This window comes from Bufo bufo, chromosome 2, assembly GCF_905171765.1.
Source record: "Bufo bufo chromosome 2, aBufBuf1.1, whole genome shotgun sequence".
NCBI lineage: Eukaryota > Metazoa > Chordata > Amphibia > Anura > Bufonidae > Bufo > Bufo bufo.
In genome coordinates this window covers 51,549,254-51,567,656 of record NC_053390.1, presented here as the reverse complement: position 1 = coordinate 51,567,656, position 18,403 = coordinate 51,549,254, and the positions used below count along the sequence as shown (strand labels likewise).

The window sequence follows — 18,403 nt, the reverse complement described above, 5'->3', positions numbered from 1 at the left end:
ATTCATTGCTCTCTGGTAACAGGAAACCTGTAGAAATCTCTGGATTTAGCTTTGTGTCCGAATAGAACATCATGTGATGAGAAATCTGTAAAGTAGTTACGAGGATTTACCGCATAGTATATAGAAAACGGAGGAATGTTGTTAATACGTTGTGGAAAAGTGTTTTTTCTGCAGAGATACATTGTGTCCTGTGAATTGTCGTAACACGATTATAGCGACACGATCCTTCACAGCAGTCCGGAGCGGCGCTGTTTCTGGGAAAAAGCAGGCGTATATTTCTAATCTCGTATAATCATGTTACTATAGCAGATCAGGCATGGTTTCCCCAGTGAATCACCCTTCAGATAGATTATTGCTGCATGCCGTATGTATCGTACACAGATGATCTCTACTGCTACATAACCTTAAAGCAAAACCGCCACCAAGTGTATACACATATGTATGGATGCTATTTTCAGACCTGCAACCAAAAAGTAATATGAAACCCTGTCCTTGTAGTCTCTGGAGTTTTCTCTTGCTCATCCAGAACATTAGATAGAGAAGAGATAGGTTACCATAGACTAAGGGCCCTATTACAGAGGCCGAGGATGGGGCCAATTATCGGCCTTGGCTTGTTTCCAATCATTGTCCCGTGTAAACATGACACAATCCAATTACATACATGGGTGATCACATCATTCATGAGGCTCCCAAAATGATGATTTGTCAGCAGCACAAGGCCCTATTTAAATAGGGATGTGCTGCCGACAATATGCAAGCTGAATGGGAATGAATGATCGTAATAATGATCATTCATCTCTCTTTCACTTTGCATTGGGCCATATAATAGGTACTTTAAACGAGCACCAACTGACTTGTATATCATCAATTGATGCTCATTTACTTCCCAGCATTGGCCCCTGTAAGAGGACCCTAGGAGTAAACTTTTATGTTTTTCAAACATTAGGAATGACACTAGAGCAGCCGTTTGAGACGTAGGGTGTATTCACACAGTGCGGTTGCGCAGCATTTAGTCCACAAAAAATGCATGCGTTTTACCTGCAATTTTCTGCTCTCTGAAACTACAGTAAAAAAGTCATGAATTTCTTGGGGGGTGTGTGGTTTTGAAAAACTACCACGCCTTGTGAATACACTTTTAGGCTGGTCTCACATATAGGATTTTTTAGAGCTTTTGAGTTTTTTTTTTAGTTTTTTTTTACTGTCTGCAAAAAAAAAATGCTCTAGGTGTTACGTGGAAATGTATGGAGTTTTTTTCACCTTTGAAGTGCATTTTTTTTGATAAATGGTGTTTTTTTTGTTTTTTTTAAATCACTGCACGTTCTGGCTCTGGCTTTTCCCCCATAGTCTTCCATTGTTTTATTGTTTTTTTTTTAACCTGCTTTAAAAGACCATCTGGAATTTTTTTATGGTGTTTTCTGTTCCAATGTATTTTCCACATACAGTTCTACAGAGGAAGTGACATCAGAGGGAGGTACATGCTTTCTATTAGAAAAAATTCAAGACATGCAAAAAAAAAAACGTGAAAGAACATCAGGTGCTGAAAGACACTATATGGGCGAAAACACCTAAAAAAAAAACGCCTAAGAAGCACCACACAAATGCACAAAACACAAAACTATGGTGGTCATTTATGATGCTGAAATATGCCCAATTAGGCGCAGATTGCGGGGCAAAGTTTAGTTGCGACGCAATCTGCGACTTTTTCCCGCTCACGCCAGGTCTACAAATGTAGGCAGGGTGTGAGCGGGGAAGGGGTGGTGCTGGCAGGCCCGTCTCATTTACCATTTTCTACACCTGTTTCAGGCGTAGAAAAAGGTCTAAATGTAAGATAGCATGGAAGCTCTCTTACATTTAGAACTGGCGCTGGATGCGTCAAAGTTTTGGAGAGGCCGGAGCCTCTTCATAACTTCAGCGGAACCACCGCCAGCGCAGGAGCTTTATTTAGACGCCGGTCTTAATAATGTGCCACTATCAATAGTTGGTTTCACACAAAGTATATTTGTACCTTTTGTGTTTTGGTTTTGGTTTTTTAATGCCGCTGCTATGTATTAGATTTAAGTTGGTAGTGATATATGAAACACACTACAAGCAGTGCAGAGCGTTTTCACTTTTGGTGAGTTTATTGGGTCAGTAGTGTTTTTTTATATGTTGCATGCGCTAGGTGTTTTTTCAGTAGTTTTTTTCTATAGACTTCTCTAAAAGAAACAGAACGGCTGATCGGCAGGGGTGTCAGGAGTTGGACCCCCAACAATCTGAGGATAGGCTATCAATATCTAGTCCAGAGAACCCCTTTGACCCCTAAACTGCTGGTGGGATGACTTGGCTCTGATGCATAAAGTACATCTGGACGCCTAGGGCTACATGTATGAAACACCATATGGAGCTCACTACCTTACAGAACTTTAGTACTTTAGGGCCACCTTAAGTTGCCAGTCTGCCACTGAAGGTACTGCTGAAGGCACCATCCTACTTAAGGCCAGCCCTGGTGTGAACGCTCCACAAAGGTCATTGTAATAACTTTGAAAGGACAAACAAGATGGAGAATTTGGCATTCTGGCAGGTACATCAGGTTCCATTCCATGATGTGTCATGGCAGTGAGTTAGGGAGGAACACCTGACCAACAAGTCATGCACAAGACAGCAATAGCTTTATGACATATTATGAAACAAGACTCCACTCCAGCAGTCCTAGAGAAGATGCTTCAAGATGTAAGGTTAGCTGCATGGGCCTCCACTTTCCACAAAAGGCGTCTCTTTCTACTAATGATTGATCCGGCCAGGATGGCATAATCGTAAAAATTGGGGTGCAAGAGAAAAACTTTGTGCTAAATGTACAGTACAGACCAAAAGTTTGGACACACCTTCTCATTCAAAGAGTCTTCTTTATTTTCATGACTATGAAGGCATCAAAACTATGAATTAACACATGTGGAATTATATACATAACAAACAAATGTGAAACAACTGAAAATATGTCATATTCTAGGTTCTTCAAAGTAGCTACCTTTTGCTTTGATTACTGCTTTGCACACTCTAGGCATTCTCTTGATAAGCTTCAAGAGGTAGTCCCCTGAAATGGTCTTCCAACAGTCTTGAAGGAGTTCCCAGAGATGCTTAGCACTTGTTGGCCCTTTTGCCTTCACTCTGCGGTCCAGCTCACCCCAAACCATCTCGATTGGGTTCAGGTCCGGTGACTTTGGAGGCCAGGTCATCTCCTTCATGGTCAAATAGCCCTTACTTTCAAAGTTTTCCTAATTTTTCGGCTGACTGACTGACCTTCATTTCTTAAAGTAATGATGGCCACTCGTTTTTCTTTACTTAGCTGCTTTTTTCTTGCCATATTACAAATTCTAACAGTCTATTCAGTAGGACTATCAGCTGTGTATCCACCTGACTTCTCCTCAACGCAACTGATGGTCCCAACCCCATTTATAAGGCAAGAAATCCCACTTATTAAACCTGACAGGGCACACCTGTGAAGTGAAAACCATTTCAGGGGACTACCTCTTGAAGCTCATCAAGAGAATGCCAAGAGCGTGCAAAGCAGTAATCAAAGCAAAAGGTGGCTACTTTGAAGAACCTAGAATATGACATATTTTCAGTTGTTTCACACTTGTTTGTTATGTATATAATTCCACATGTGTTAATTCATAGTTTTGATGCCTTCATAGTCATGAAAATAAAGAAAACTCTTTGAATGAGAAGGTGTGTCCAAACTTTTGGTCTGTACTGTATATAAAACAGAACCATTTTTTTGTTCAGATGTTCCGATAAATTCTTAAAAGTGGCCCATGGGCATTCAAGAATTTGGCAAAAACCATCAGCTGTTAAAGTTTTCAGACGGTGGAGCAAACAATAAGACACGGGAATTAGACAGGCTTTTCCAGGATTTTCATATTGATGATCTATCCTTAGGATAGGTTATCACTAGTATCAGATTGATGGAAGCCTGACTGCTGGTACTTGCCAATCAGCTTACTGTAACCAGGCACATCTCCGTATACTGCGTAGTAGTCATGCCTGGTTACCACAGACCAGTCCAATATAAGTGAATAGGGAGAGCGCGGCAGTAACCGAGCATGACTACTACACGATGTACGGAGCTGTGCACTGTGTTCTCTGCATCAGATGATCATCAAAGGTGCCCGTAGTCAGGTCACAACTGATGTGATATTGGTAGTTTATCCTAAGGATAGCTGATCAACATAAATATATAAACTTCAAGGGGTTGTCTGACCCCTACAGCAATTTTACTTATGGGCCTGAAAGTGCTTAACCTAAAGAATAAAAAGCCACTTACCTAGACCCCAGCACTCCATTACAGCACAGAGAGTCCCATCCCTGCTGCTATCTCTACCCTGTGGACCAGAAGAGTGACATCTCACCCATTGTCACATGCACCACTGAAGCCATTCCCCGACCTCAGCAGCGACGTGGTTGATAAATGAAGCCCATTTAGGGATATTTATTAACACCGGAGCACCACGCAACAGGTAAACCAGTATCTCCCAGTGTAGCATGCGCCAAATTGACAAGGTGGGCGTCTCGTTGAATCTACCATAGGCTAAAACAAGAGTAATAGACCTGGCATTGTTTTCCGCCACTTTCCGAAACCACCGGAAGAGAATGGATGGGCTACTTGAGTCTCACTTTAGGGTGATAGCTGGCAGGCGCAACTCCGCGACCAATGTCGTTATAGACTGTAAGACCTGTGTGAAGTATTTTCACATTGACAACGCGTTTCGGGAGCTCAGGAGCCCTTTTTCAAGTCTGGTACAATTTGAAGATTTAAAGATATACATATATGTGTACAAAAAACATTTAAATCTATGTCAGACGGTAAGGCGTGCAGGAAAGTAGGACACCACCTTACTGGAAGGTGCTAGGAGTATAAAAAAAAATCTATTTATATAATCCAGTTTAATTAATTTGTGAAAAAGAAAACTGATAAAAGACTAAGAGCGGACTATTGAACTTAAAGGGGTTATCCAAAGCTGTAATAAGAATGTAAAAGATCTCCCCAAAATCCATGATCAGTAATACATGAGGGATCAGTTAATGACTAGTAGATAACAATTAGTGATTAGTGAATTATGAAGAATTCGATTCGGCAGCTTTGCAAAATTTCAAAAAGAAATTCGATTTGTGACACACTCCTCAGATGCCGCGTTCCTCATCCATTTAATCACGGAGAGGCCGTCACAGTGACTTGATGACGCGGCATCTGAGGGGTTCAATGACGGGGGTGGCACGATCGCCGTTCCCTGTCATTGCGCCTGCTACATATAAAGAAATGCGTCACAAATCGAATTTCTTTGTGAAAGTTGGCGAAGCTGCTGAATTGAATTTTTCATAACTTCGCTCATCTCTAATTGTTATCTAATAGTCATTAACTGACCCCTCACGTATTAGTTATCATGGATTTTGGGGAGATCTTTTACATTCTTATCATTAAAGGGGTTATCCAAAGCTGTAACCCCCCCTCCCAAATGCCCGGGCATTATGTGTGTGTGTGCGCGGGCGGTTACAGCTTTGGTCAACTCCTTTAATGATAATAAGAATGCAAAAGATCTCCCCAAAATCTATGATCCAATAGTTCAATAGTCTGCTCTTGGTCTTTTATCAGTTTTCTTTTTCACTAATTATTAAACAGGATTATATAAATAGATTTTTTAATACTCCTAGCGCCTTCCAGTAAGGTGGTGTCCTACTTACCCGCACGCCTTACCACCTTATCTTCTGACAGACTGAAATGTTTTTGTATGCATATATGGATGTCTTCGTCTTTTTTGTTTTAAATTGTTCTAGACTTGAAAAGGGGTCCTGAGCTCCCGAAATGCGTTTGCAGCAGGCGCCTCCCCTAGGGCCCTCTATGTGTCGCACGTCCCAGGTGTAGGAAATGCCGAGTGGTATGTTGCGGCCTAAAATGCCTCTTTATGTGTGTCACGGTGCTCCTACCTGGATACGGCTGGAACCCAGGCTTTGGCTGCAAAACAATAAATACGGGGAATAATTGAGGGATAAAAGAATAACTTGAGTCCAGACCTTGAGATGAAGTTCAATGGCAGCTTTACTTTGAATAAACATTCTCCAAAACGGTTTACAGGCTTTGTCTTGGTTCCAGCAGGCTTTAGCATGAAACTGGCAGGCAAAGTCCACTCTGCTATATCTGTTTCTCTCTGACTCTCTTCTGTACTGACAGGCTAGCTGTATAAGGCTACTTTCACATTAGTGTTTTTTTGCGGATCCGTCATGGATCTGCAAAAACGCTTCCGTTACAATAATACAACCGCATGCATCTGTCATGAACGGATCCGGTTGTATTATGTCTTCTATAGCCATGACGGATCCGTCATGAACACCATTGAAAGTCAATGGGTGACGGATCCGTTTTCTATTGTGTCACCACATCGCAGACAGAATAACGCTGCTTGCAGCATGTTCCTGTCCGTGATGGGGACGTAACCAAACAGAACGAGTTTTGGTGCATTCTGCTTCATTCAGTTCAGTTTTGACCCCATTGACAATGAATGGGGACAAAACTGAAGCGTTTTCTTCCCCTATTGAGATCTTATGACGGATCTCAATAGCGGAATTGAAAACGCAGATGTGAATGTAGCCTAAGTCAGCTTCTTCTGTATGCTGCACTTCACTTTGTAGTCTGACTCTAGGTTATGCCAGGGAACTTTCCTCCTGGCTCCTGAGGCTTTATGCTTTGGCCTCCATGGCCATCAGAGCTTAAGGTGCCCTGGCTAGCGTGGGCACATCCAGAAGAGACATGCCCCTGCACACCCTAGCAGGGGGTAAGCTAGACTGCAACTGGTCCCCACCCTTCCTGCAGGAAGTAGAACTCGCCCACCTCTCTCCAGAGGGGGGGGGGGGTAGAATGGAATGGAAGGTTCCATTGTATCTAAATATAGCTCTGCCGTGTTTGCTGCCACCTGCTGCTATTTGTATTTGGAATCTGTTGCTGTCAACTCTCAAGATGAGATCCAAAGAGCTGTCACTATCAGTGAAGCAAGCCATCATTAGGCTGAAAAAACACAACAAACCCATCAGAGAGATAGCAAAAACATTAGGCATTGCCAAAACAACTGTTTGGAACATTCTTAAAAAGAAGGAACGCACCGGTGAGCTCAGCAACACCAAAAAAAACAGAAGACCACGGAAAACAACTGTGGTGGATGACCGAAGAATTCTTTCCCTGGTGAAGAAAACACCCTTCACAACAGTTGGCCAGATCAAGAACACTCTCCAGGAGGTAGGTGTATGTGTGTCAAAGTCAACAATCAACAGAAGACTTCACCAGAGTGAATACAGAGGGTTCACCACAAGATGTAAACCATTGGTGAGCCTCAAAAACAGGAAGGCCAGATTAGAGTTTGCCGAACGACATCTAAAAAAGCCTTCACAGTTCTGGAACAACATCCTATGGACAGATGAGACCAAGATCAACTTGTACCAGAGTGATGGGAAGAGAAGAGTATGGAGAAGGAAAGGAACTGCTCATGATCCTAAGCATACCACCTCATCAGTGAAGCATGGTGGTGGTAGTGTCATGGCGTGGGCATGTATGGCTGCCAATGGAACTGGTTCTCTTGTATTTATTGATGATGTGACTGCTGACAAAAGCAGCGGGATGAATTCTGAAGTGTTTCGGGCAATATTATCTGCTCATATTCAGCCAAATGCTTCAGAACTCATTGGATGGCGCTTCACAGTGCAGATTGACAATGACCCAAAGCATACTGCAAAAGCAACCAAAGAGTTTTTTAAGGGAAAGAAGTAGAATGTTATGCAATGGCCAAGTCAATCACCTGACCTGAATCCGGTTGAGCATTTCACTTGCTGAAGACAAAACTGAAGGGAAAATGCCCCAAGAACAAGCAGGAACTGAAGACAGTTGCAGTAGAGGCCTGGCAGAGCATCACCAGGGATGGAACCCAGCGTCTGGCGATGTCTATGCGTTCCAGACTTCAGGCTGTAATTGACTGCAAAGGATTTGTAACCAAGGATTAAAAAGCGAAAGTTTGATTTATGATTATTCTGTCCCATTACTTTTGGACCCTTAACAAGTGGGAGGCACATATGCAAACTGTTGTAATTCCTGCACCGTTCATCTGATTTGGATGTAAATACCCTCAAATTAAAGCTGACAGTCTGCAGGTAAAGCACATCTTGTTCGTTTCATTTCAAATCCATTGTGGTGGTGTATATAGCCAAAAAATTTTGATTTGTGTCCATGTCCCAATATTTATGGACCTGACTGTATATAGCGCTATTATATTCCGCAGCACTTTACAGATATTATCATCACACTGTCCCCAATGGGGCTCACAATCAGAGTTCCCTATCAGTATGGCTACATGCCGGCGACCGTGCCGTTTTTTGCAGTCCGCAAACCGCGGATCCGCAAAATACGGAAGCCGCCCGTGTGCCTTCCGCAATTTGCGGAACGGAACGGGCGGCCCATTGTAGACATGCCTATTCTTGTCCGCAAAACGGACAAGAATAGGACATGCTATATTTTTTCTGCGGGGCCACGGAACGGTGCAACAGATGCGGACAGCACACGGAGTGCTGTCCGCATCTTTTGCGGCCCCATTGAAGTGAATGGGAACGCATCAGAGCCGCAAAAACGGCAGCTGGGATGCGGACCCAAACAACGGCCGTGTGCATGAGGCCTAAGTCTGTGGATTGTGGGGGGAAACCAGAGACCCCGGAGGAAACCCACACAGACACAGGGAGAACATACAAACTCCATGCAGATGTTGTCCTTGGTCAGATTCAAACCCAGGACCCCAGCGCTGCAAGGCACCACTGAGCCACTGTGCTGCCCATTTCTAACATCCCTGCTTGCTGCCAGTGACTGAATTATATATATTTTTTCATCTAAATGCAAAAAAAAAACTTATCCTGAAACACTACATTACAAGTACGAAGTACTGAAGTGTATTAAAAAAATGACATTACACGAAATGCAGAATTCTGATGGTTTCCTTTTAGCAGCAAGCAAAGCATTTTGGGAATTCAGAGAACAGTTACACTAAGTGGCAAAACTTTTCTGCCAAGGGTCTCACAGCAAATGCACAGCAAGATCGGCATGTGTCACAGGCAGATTTTGCTGCAGATTAGGTTGCAGGTTTAGCAACTGAACATGCTGCATTTTTTATACGCAGAGAATGTGCAAATCTGCGTTTTCATTTTTCACTTCCTGCCTTCCAGGAGCCATACCTTTTTTTTTATTTTTCCTGTCACGTAGCCACACGAGGGCTTGTTTTTTAGAACTATCTAATGGCACCATTTAATATTGCATACGATGTAGTGGAAATTTGGAAAAAAAAATCCAAATGGGGTGGAAATGGAAAAAAATGCAATTCTCTATGGCATTCCCTATGTGGTAAATCTGACCTGTGCTCTTCATTCTCTGAGTTAGTACAATTACAACAATACAACATTTATATATTTATATAAAAACTTAAAAAAAATAAAAATTTCTTTTCCTGCCATATTTTGACTCCCATAACTTTTTTCTAGTTATGTCTACTGAGCTGTGTGAGGGCTCCTTTTTTGCTGGACGATCTGAAGTGTGACTTTTTTTATCACATTTTATTCAATTTCTTTGTGTAAGTGAAGAGATGAAAATATGGCGAATCAGCCATTTTAATATTTTTTTTGCCTTATGGGATAAATATTTTTATATTTTAATAGTTCAGGCATTTAGGCTGTCGACAACACCCATGATCTTTATGTTTTTTTATTGTTTATTTATTTTTATTTTAATCCTGGGGAAAGGAGGGCAATTTAAATTTTTATATATTTTAAAATATTTTTAAAAGTTTCCTTTAACTTTTTTTTTAAAACTTTTTTTGGCCTCCATAGGGGGCTAGAATATGCATTTAACTTACATTGTAGTTCAACAAAACTACAATCTAAGCTCCATTAGCGGTTATCCTATGGAGCCCTGCAAACTGCAGGCCTCCATAGGAACTACAACTTTGATATGCTGGGTTTCTTCAGAGAGACCCAGAGTATCCGAGTGACGGAACGGCTCCCCCGATCACTGCATGGGGGAGCCGTTCCTGACCCGGAAGTGCACTCTTCAGTTTTTTTTCCGCTCTTAGATGCTATTGTCAAATGTAACCACAGTATCTAAAGTGTTAGGCTAGTTTCACATCTCTGGCATTGTGATCCGGCAGAGAATGTCGGGAATTGGCCGGACACAAACCACAGCAGGCGGAGGTTTCTGTCCAAGCGATTTTCTGCATTTTAGCGTTAACGCCAATCACAGACATTAGCCCCTGGGCCTCTGCTGTTCGAGTGGGCGCCATATTTAAAACCCCTCCTTCCGCCATACATGTACGGGGCTGGAACGGAAGTTGTTAAAGGGGTTCATTAAGGGCAGAAAGAAAAACGTTACAACTATAGTTGTCACCAGCTGCTTCATTGCCGTTGTTTCAGTGGTCCCTGTTGTTTCTTGTTTACATGCCAGAAGCGATGGAATCAGCGGTCACGTGCCATGCCTATGGGATGGAAGATATAATGTGACTTAAAGGAGCGCTGTCACACTGTGAATCAGGTCACTATAGGACACAATAACAAGTGACAACTAATTAGCACTGGGTCATTTTACTACAGTGAACCAAGGCAGGATGCCAGACTGCGCCGTGTATGGTCTTGTTAGTTAACTAGTACATATGAGGAATGCCAGTTGCCTCATACTGCAGTCTAGATGGAAAAATGGTCACCCGATGATCCCTGTCTGCTATTGTATGCAGATACTCAATCACAGAATGGTTACAGGTTTCTGCCATTTTAATAAGACCACAGGATGGGAATTTTTCTTATAGCAGTGTCTTCTGGCACTCAGATACCTCTAGGACAGGAGGACCAAACTGGATATCAATCGGATGGACACAAGATTAATATAATGAAGCATGTGCAGCAAGTCCTAGAGGAGCCGTGCAGAGGATGGGAGTGGTAGTGGCCCTGATGAAGTTACAGTATACTCCCTCAGGTCATTGCTCCCTGGGAATCGGTGCAGTAGAATTATGATACTGAAGAATGAGGCCAGAATTAAATTTAACAAAGTATTTTTACTTAGTGCAACATAAAAACCTCAAATGCATTCATTAGCAGCAGATTTCAAGAGCAAACTTCTCTGACACCAGTAAGGATTATGGAGGGTGGTTGAATAGCGGTAATTTAGCACTGAGATCATACTGGTCTAGTAACATTCTGGGTGAAGGGTGTCTTCGCTGTAATCCCTCACCCTGCAGCAGGGTCTTTAATGCAAGCTGTAGCTGTTAACTCTGCTGTCTAGCATCTCAAGACGTCACTGGAGGCTTGGAGTAAGTAGATCCCTCTGAAGAATTCTGTGTGGGAGCAGGTGCTTCATCTCCTTCCCTGTCTCAGCAGGAATTTCCCCTTCTGGAAAAAAGCAGGACCAGCCCACTCCTACCAAGAGGGGAGGGACAGGGTGGGCCCCTTTGGGGCCCACCCTGGTCTTGGGTTTCTTCTGCCTAATGGTGGTTCAAGGTGCCCTTGATAGTCATGAATTGTGAGGTGCAAGGCAGGGTCCCCTGAAGGCGATGATGAGAACCTTCAAAAATGTATTGCCCTGGCCATGCACGGTGCAATACAGTACAGATATCAGAGTTCTGTCTTGCAACGGCGGTGCACTTACTGTATGTGTTCAGCACATGACCAGGGCAGACTTTTTTTTTTTTTTTACCACTGGGAGTAAGCAACAAAGGTGTCTATTAAATACTTGCAAGCAGAAATCATAAGAGCGGTGAGAAACTCATGCAGATGTGTCCACACTTACTTTTTCACAAATTTAGTTAATGTCTCAAGTTTCCTGCAAGAAATATTCAACACATTATCCCTTGACAGAGTACAGATCAAATCACGATCACTAGGTGGCCGCCTTTTGTATAGACCAGAGGTGGGCAAACTTTTTGACTCGTGGGCCACAATGGGTTCATATATTGGACCCGGGGGCCTGACCAAGAGTAGATGGATGGGGCGTTTGTGTGAATTAATATAAATTAAATTTAAATTTCGTAACATTAAAGGTTTAGTTTAATTCAAGGTAGAAAAGCATAAAAAGAGTTATTGTACAAAACGTTTATGCAATGTATAACATAGTTTGTATAACTCACCTTCAATTCTAGTGGGAACAGTGTTGTTGGTCTCCCTTTTTTGCTAAGGCATCAAAGTCTGGAGTTAGCTTTGTTGCTGCAATTCGCTGAATAGATACTGTGCCAGTATATAGGGCCCCCCACAATGTGCCATTATATAGGGCCCCCATAGTGCTTTCCCTCTTCTCCATAGTGCCCCCCATATTGTACCAGTATTCAGTGGCCCCCATAGAGCTTCCCCTCTTCTCCATAGTGCCCCCCCCATATTGTGCCAGTATTCAGGGCCCCCATAGAGCTTCCCCTCTTGTCCATAGTGCCAATCCATATTATGCCAGTATATAGGGCTCCCACCCCCCTTCTTGCCACAGTATACTATAAATAATAAAAACAATAAACACATATACTTACCTTATGCTGCTGTCAGTGATGCGATGCAGGCCTCTTCCGGCCTGTGTCCTGCTCTGTACAGCTCAGGTGGCGCGATGACATCATCGCGCCGCCTGCACCGGCCTCTGATAGGCTACAGGCACTAGGCCTGTAGCCTATCAGAGGAAGGGGCAAGGGAGACGCCTGTAGCCTATCAGAGGAAGGGGCAAGGGAGACGCCTGTAGCCTATCAGAGGAAGTAGCATGGGATACACCTCTCCCCTGCTCCTCCGAACCATTCATCTGTATCGCTATCCTGAGGATGGCGATACAGATGAATATGGAGAGGAACGCTTCCACAATGGAAGTGCTCATCTCCACTCCTGCTGCCTCCGGACAGCTCTGCGGGCCGGATAAAAAGGTCCATACAGCATAAACAACTCCCGACACAATATTACAAATCAAATTTTTTTTTTGTTTTTGTTTTTTAAGTTTTATCTTGTGCCACTCATGTCAGGCTGCACTGAAAATACTGTTTGTAGAGCTAAAAGGAACCTAAGGAAGGACACATATAAATAAAGTATAGTAAACTACAGCTGCTCATCATACAATGTATATGTTTAGGTGCTGATACCACAATATCCCATCAGAAATTAGCGTAATCTCTAAGCCCCTCTTAAACTACACCAGTCACCAGCTGTACCACATAGGGGTGAATACAAACAGCAGCAGATACGCAAGCAATCGGAATCACAACTGACTATATTTTATCCAAATAAATGGAGTTCAGTTTGTGCCAGGCCTGATTTCATGGCCCCATATGGCACTGGCAGAGAATAGCAAATGGAGATACATACCGTGCATCTGTACTTATTATACCGCAGCCAAGTGTATGTCTGCTGCCTGACTAACTGAGCAACACTTGTTTAGATGAGTAATTTTGCAGCAGGAGGTATTCCTTCCCATACACAAAGCCACTTCTCCCACCACCAGCAGAATACACAGGAGAACAAATCTCAAGTACAGTCCATGATGTGATGTACTATGAGAAAGCGACCACTTTATTTGACCCTTGTTAAGATATTGAATGTAGATTTTATTTATGCCATTGTTAATTGTGTACAGGAATATGACTACTATAATACTGTCTCCTATGTACAAGAATATAACTACTATAATACTGCCTCCTATGTACAAGAATATAACTACTATAATACTGCTCCTATGTACAAGAATATAACTACTATAATACTGTCTCCTATGTACAAGAATATAACTACTATAATACTGCTCCTATGTACAAGAATATAACTACTATAATACTGCCTCCTATGTACAAGAATATAACTACTATAATACTGCCTCCTATGTACAAGAATATAACTACTATAATACTGCCTCCTATGTACATGAATATAACTACTATAATACTGCCTCCTATGTACAAGAATATAACTACTATAATACTGCCTCCTATATACAAGAATATAACTACTATAATACTGCTCCTATGTACAAGAATATAACTACTATAATACTGCTCCTATGTACAAGAATATAACTACTATAATACTGCCTCCTATGTACAAGAATATAACTACTATAACACTGCTCCTATGTACAAGAATATAACTACTATAATACTGCTCCAATGTACAAGAATATAACTACTATAATACTGCTCCTATGTACAAGAATATAACTACTATAATATTGCTCCTATGTAGAGGACTATAACTACTAGAATACTGCTCCTATGTACAAGAATATAACTACTATAATACTGCTCCTATGTAGTGGAATATAACTACTATAATACTGCTTCCTATGTACAAGAATATAACTACTATAATACTGCTCCTATGTAGAGGAATATAACTACTAGAATACTGCTCCTATGTACAAGAATATAACTACTATAATACTGCCTCCTATGTACAAGAATACAACTACTATAATACTGCCTCCTAGGTACAAGAATATAACTACTATAATACTGCTTCCTATGTACAAGAATATAACTACTATAAAACTGCCTCCTATATACAAGAATATAACTACTATAATATTGCTCCTATGTACAAGAATATAACTACTATAATACTGCTCCTATGTACAAAAATATAACTACTATAATACTGCCTCCTATGTACAAGAATATAACTACTATAATACTGCCTCCTATGTACAAGAATATAACTACTATAATACTGCTCCTATGTACAAAAATATAACTACTATAATACTGCTTCATATGTACAAGAATATAACTACTATAATACTGCTCCTATGTAGAGGAATATAACTACTATAATACTGCCTCCTATGTACAAGAATATAACTACTATACTACTGCTCCTATGTACAAGAATATAACTACTATAATACTGCCTCCTATGTACAAGAATATAACTACTATAATACTGCCTCCTATGTACAAGAATATAACTACTATAATACTGCCTCCTATATACAAGAATATAACTACTATAATACTGCTCCTATGTACAAGAATATAACTAATATTATACTGCCTCCTATGTACAAGAATATAACTACTATAATACTGCTCCTATGTACAAGAATATAACTACTATAATACTGCTCCAATGTACAAGAATATAACTACTATAATACTGCTCCTATGTACAAGAATATAACTACTATAATATTGCTCCTATGTAGAGGAATATAACTACTAGAATACTGCTCCTATGTACAAGAATATAACTACTATAATACTGCTCCTATGTAGTGGAATATAACTACTATAATACTGCTTCCTATGTACAAGAATATAACTACTATAATACTGCTCCTATGTAGAGGAATATAACTACTAGAATACTGCTCCTATGTACAAGAATATAACTACTATAATACTGCCTCCTATGTACAAGAATACAACTACTATAATACTGCCTCCTAGGTACAAGAATATAACTACTATAATACTGCTTCCTATGTACAAGAATATAACTACTATAAAACTGCCTCCTATATACAAGAATATAACTACTATAATATTGCTCCTATGTACAAGAATATAACTACTATAATACTGCCTCCTATGTACAAGAATATAACTACTATAATACTGCTCCTATGTACAAGAATATAACTACTATAATACTGCTTCATATGTACAAGAATATAACTACTATAATACTGCTCCTATGTAGAGGAATATAACTACTATAATACTGCCTCCTATGTACAAGAATATAACTACTATACTACTGCTCCTATGTACAAGAATATAACTGCTATAATACAGCCTCCTATGTACAAGAATATAACTACTATAATACTGCTCCTATGTACAAGAATATAACTACTATAATACTGCTCCTATGTACAAGAATATAACTACTATAATACTGTCTCCTATATACAAGAATATAACTACTATAATACTGCTCCTATGTACAAGAATATAACTACTATAATACTGCTCCTATGTACAAGAATATAACTACTATAATACAGCCTCCTATGTACAAGAATATAACTACTATAATACTGCTTCCTATGTACAAGAATATAACTACTATAATGCTGCTCCTATGTAGAGGAATATAACTACTAGAATACTGCTCTTATATACAAGAATATAACTACTATAATACTGCTCCTATGTACAAGAATATAACTACTATAATACTGCCTCCTATGTACAAGAATATTACTACTATAATACTGCTCCTATGTACAAGAATATAATTACTATAATACTGCTCTTATATACAAGAATATAACTACTATAATACTGCTCCTATGTACAAGAATATAACTACTATAATACTGCTCCTATGTACAAGAATATAACTACTATAATACTGCTCCTATGTACAAGAATATAACTACTATAATACTGCTCCTATGTACAAGAATATAACTACTATAATACTGCTCCTATGTACAAGAATATAACTACTATAATACTGCTCCTATGTACAAGAATATAACTGCTATAATACTGCCTCCTATGTACAAGAATATAACTACTATAATACTGTCTCCTATATACAAGAATATAACTACTATAATACTGCTCCTATGTACAAGAATATAACTACTATAATACTGCTCCTATGTACAAGAATATAACTACTATAATACAGCCTCCTATGTACAAGAATATAACTACTATAATACTGCTTCCTATGTACAAGAATATAACTACTATAATACTGCTCCTATGTAGAGGAATATAACTACTAGAATACTGCTCTTATATACAAGAATATAACTACTATAATACTGCTCCTATGTACAAGAATATAACTACTATAATACTGCCTCCTATGTACAAGAATATTACTACTATAATACTGCTCCTATGTACAAGAATATAATTACTATAATACTGCTCTTATATACAAGAATATAACTACTATAATACTGCTCCTATGTACAAGAATATAACTACTATAATACTGCTCCTATGTACAAGAATATAACTACTATAATACTGCTCCTATGTACAAGAATATAACTACTATAATACTGCTCCTATGTACAAGAATATAACTGCTATAATACTGCTTCCTATGTACAAGACTATAACTACTATAATACTGCCTCCTATGTACAAGAATATAACTACTATAATACTGCTCATATGTACAGTAATATAACTACTATAATACTGCTCCTGTGTACAAGAATATAACTACTATAATACTGCTCCTATGTAGAGGAATGTAACTACTATAATACTGCCTCCTATGTACAAAAATATAACTACTATACTACTGCTCCTATGTACAAGAATATAACTGCTATAATACTGCCTCCTATGAACAAGAATATAACTACTATAATACTGCTTCCTATGTACAAGAATATAACTACTATAATACTGCTCCTATGTAGAGGAATATAACTACTAGAATACTGCTCTTATATACAAGAATATTACTACTATAATACTGCTCCTATGTACAAGAATATAACTACTATAAATACTGCCTCCTATGTACAAGAATATAACTACTATAATACTGCTCTTATATACAAGAATATTACTACTATAATACTGCTCCTATGTACAAGAATATAACTACTATAATACTGCTCCTATGTACAAGAATATAACTGCTATAATACTGCCTCCTATATACAAGAATATAACTACTATAATACTGCCCCCTATGTACAAGAATATAACTACTATAATACTGCTCCTATGTACAAGAATATAACTACTATAATACTGCTCCTATGTACAAGAATATAACTACTATAATACTGCTCCTATGTACAAGAATATAACTGCTATAATACTGCTTCCTATGTACAAGACTATAACTACTATAATACTGCCTCCTATGTACAAGAATATAACTACTATAATACTGCTCATATGTACAGTAATATAACTACTATAATACTGCTCCTGTGTACAAGAATATAACTACTATAATACTGCTCCTATGTAGAGGAATGTAACTACTATAATACTGCCTCCTATGTACAAAAATATAACTACTATACTACTGCTCCTATGTACAAGAATATAACTGCTATAATACTGCCTCCTATGTACAAGAATATAACTACTATAATACTGCTTCCTATGTACAAGAATATAACTACTATAATACTGCTCCTATGTAGAGGAATATAACTACTAGAATACTGCTCTTATATACAAGAATATTACTACTATAATACTGCTCCTATGTACAAGAATATAACTACTATAAATACTGCCTCCTATGTACAAGAATATAACTACTATAATACTGCTCTTATATACAAGAATATTACTACTATAATACTGCTCCTATGTACAAGAATATAACTACTATAATACTGCTCCTATGTACAAGAATATAACTGCTATAATACTGCCTCCTATATACAAGAATATAACTACTATAATACTGC

The 18,403-nt window shown here is 39.4% G+C and overlaps 1 protein-coding gene across 1 annotated transcript in view; it reads left to right on the top strand.

Moving 5' to 3' along the window:
- ALPK2 (alpha kinase 2) overlaps positions 1–18,403 on the top strand; it is a 151,407-nt gene that overhangs the window by 74,695 nt on the left and 58,309 nt on the right. The gene's annotated exons all lie outside the window — the stretch shown is intronic.